Raw genomic sequence first — 3332 nt, 5'->3', positions numbered from 1 at the left:
GTAGCTGTCTTCAGACACTCCAGAAGAGGGAGTCAGATCTCATTACGGATGGTTGTGAGCCACCATGTGGTTGCTGGGATTTGAACTCCGGACCTTTGGAAGAGCAGTCGGGTGCTCTTACCCACTGAGCCATCTCACCAGCCCCCATGTGTTTTCTTTGGTTGGTGGTTTAGTCCCAGGGAGCTCTGGGGGTACTGGTTAGTTCATATTGTGGTTCCTCCTATGGGGCTGCAAACCCCTTCAGCTTCTTGGGTACTTTCTTTAGCTCCTTCATTGGGGACCCTGTGCTCCCTCTAATGACTGTGAGCATCCACTTCTCTATTTGCCAGGCACTGGTAGGGCCTCTCAGGAGATAGCTATATCAGGGTCCTGTCAGCAAAATCTTGTTGACATCTGCCATAGTGTCTGAGTTTGGTGGTTGTTTATGGGATGGATCCCCAGGTGGGAAACTAATATCTAATTAGTTTCTGGATGGTCCTTCCTTCAGTCTCTGCTTCGAACTTTGTCTCTGTAACTCCTTCCATGGGTGTTTTGTTCCCCCTATCCAAGTATCCACACTTTGGTCTTCCATCTTCTTCAGTTTCATGTGTTTTGCAAATTGTATCTTGGGTATGCTGAGCTTCTGGGCTAATATCTACTTAGCAGTGAGTGCATATCATGTGTGTTCTTTTGTGATTGGGTTACCTCACTTAGGATGATAAATCAGTACACTGTAGTTGTCTTCAGACACACCAGAAGAGGGCATCAGATCTCATTACTGATGGTTGTGAGCCACCATGTGGTTGCTGGAATTTGAACTCAGGACCTTCGAAAGAGCAGTCAATGTTCTTAACCACTGAGCCATTTCTCCAGCCCCAAGTCCTCGAATGAACGAAGATGGGTTTCAGTAGGTGAATTTGGGGGAAGACAGCAGAAAGTGATGTCTAAATATATAAAGTAATCAGTGTTGTATAAATATCAAATCTGGTTTTGATTATATCTGTGGTTATCACTGTGAGGAGCTGGAGAGTGGGTTTTATACAGAAATCAACCAAACTGGATTGAAACTTGTGTATATTTAATATCGATTTCAAGCACAAGGCTGGGGTTGGATAGATAGCTCAGTGGTTTGGAGCACTTGTTATTCTTACAGAGGACCTAGGCTTGACTCCTAGCATGTATGTGATTCTCAGCCATCTGTCACAGCAGTTCTAAGGCAACCAGGCACACATAGAGTATACATAATACAACATACATACATACATACATACATACATACATACATAGTAAAGTAAATAAGTGCAAAAAGAACATTAAAATTACTACAAAATGTCATGTCCAAGATAAATCCACTTTCACATTCTACATTATAGTGACACACTTATACTCCATATTCCAAATGGAATACATACGTGTTATTAGTGGTTTAACACAGATGCTGTCATGAAGGTTGGTTCTAAGTCCCCATTCCATGCCCTTGGAGGAAATAGTACAAGATGGATACCTGCAGAAACTAACTCAAACACTCACAGAACTAGGGGAGAGCCCAAGACTAAAGAGAGGAACAGGGAAATCACAGCTCCGAGGAACATGGCTGAGCACCTGACCCGAGGGGCAGAGCTCTGCAATGATCGGCTAGAGGCCTTTGTTTTCCACCCCTTCCCTCTTTCTTTTGTATAATCTGTCAAAAGTGAGAAGCAAGGCACCTCTCTAGGATATTGTCATTCAGATTGCAGACTTTCTGAATGAAGCTCAATTTCAATGTTATCTTTTGTTTTTGTTTTTGTTTTTGTTTTTGTTTGTTTTTCTAGACATGGTTTCTCTGTATAGCCCTGGCTGTCCTGGAACTCACTCTGTAGACCAGGCTGGCCTCGAACTCAGAAATCCGCCTGCCTCTGCCTCCTAAGTTCAATGTTATCTTTTTAAGTGTGGGAAACCAATCAGTTTGCCAGCCTGACCCCTACACGAGCTCTACTTTGTTCTACAGCAAATACAAAAGCTGAACCAACGGCTCCCAAGCTGCCCTGTTCTGACCAGACAGATGAACCTCAGCCAGTCAGTCCTGTTGTCCTGAGACATTTGTGTGGCACTTCCCTTCAGACTGTGATTTCCTTTGTACTGTGAGCGACAGGAGCTGGGAGATAGCTCAGTTAGTAGTGTGTGCCTGGCATGACTGGGCACTAGTACCTGCCTCCAGTCCTAGCACTTTGAGGAGGAAGCCAAAGGATCTGTAATCCAGAAACTTCCTCAGCTACAGCAGGAAGGTTGAAGACCTGTCTAGAAGAGTGGGGGAGAGGGAAGGACTGTGGAAGGGAGGAGAGAAGGAAAGGAAGGAGGAAAATTACCAGCCATACTCCCCAAAGGAAAAGATGCTTTCTGCATTTAGTAAACTGTGAACTGAAGTATTTGAGGGTAAAAATGTCTTTACACTGAATATTCATGGACTTTGGAGGGGTCGTTATTTCTTGAGCCATACAGAATAGTAACCATTAACATGAGATTGATCTTGCAATCGGTATTCTAGACAATCTGGGTTACTTAAATGTTGGAAGGACTGAATGAGCTCCATGAAAATACAATGCTGTTTTATATATGAGGCCTTTACATCCACACATGTGGGAATCTGCAGGGAAGCTGAAATCATCCCCCTGTGAATCCTGAGAGATGCCTACCATAGGAAATAAGAATCCCTGTGTAACTTGAAGTCCTGACTTTATTTGATTAGAAGATGTCGCCTGGCAGTGGTGGCACACGCCTTTAATCCCAGCACTTGGGCAGTGGCAGGCGGATTTCTGAGTCTGAGGCCAGCCTGGTCTACAGAGTGAGTTCCAGGACAGCCAGGGCTACACAGAGAAACCCTGTCTCAAAAAACCAAAATAAATAAATAAATAGAAGAAGAAGATGCCAAGTCTTGTGTTCCTGGCACCGTGGGTGGAAGATTTCCTCCGTGCCAGGTCACTAACAGCAAGATGCATTAGCCCATAGCTTTAGAAATTGCAGATTTCTTGGCACCAGAGGGTGGTGAGTAACTCTCTCCTCCCCTTGACTAATGGAAGCCTCTTCTAATAGTTCCTAGCCCTTACGTCTCTCTCCAGCATTGGGGCACACAGAAACCACCTAGTAAGAAGTTAGGATCTTGGGCCACCCTCACCGAAGGTCTGGTCAGAGCGAGTTGTATCCATTGACCATGACTCTGGTCATATGTCAGTTGTCTGTAGCCCACATGTTGAAAAGCATTGACAGAGGAGACTTGTTCACCTGTAAAAGATACAGAAAATGTCACTGACAAATCTGACACTTGGCCGTGGAGACAACTCGACTGGCAAAGTGCTAATTGAGAAAGCATGAGGACC

This window comes from Mus caroli, chromosome 17 (genome assembly GCF_900094665.2).
Source record: "Mus caroli chromosome 17, CAROLI_EIJ_v1.1, whole genome shotgun sequence".
NCBI lineage: Eukaryota > Metazoa > Chordata > Mammalia > Rodentia > Muridae > Mus > Mus caroli.
Note: the sequence above shows the minus strand (reverse complement) of the source record.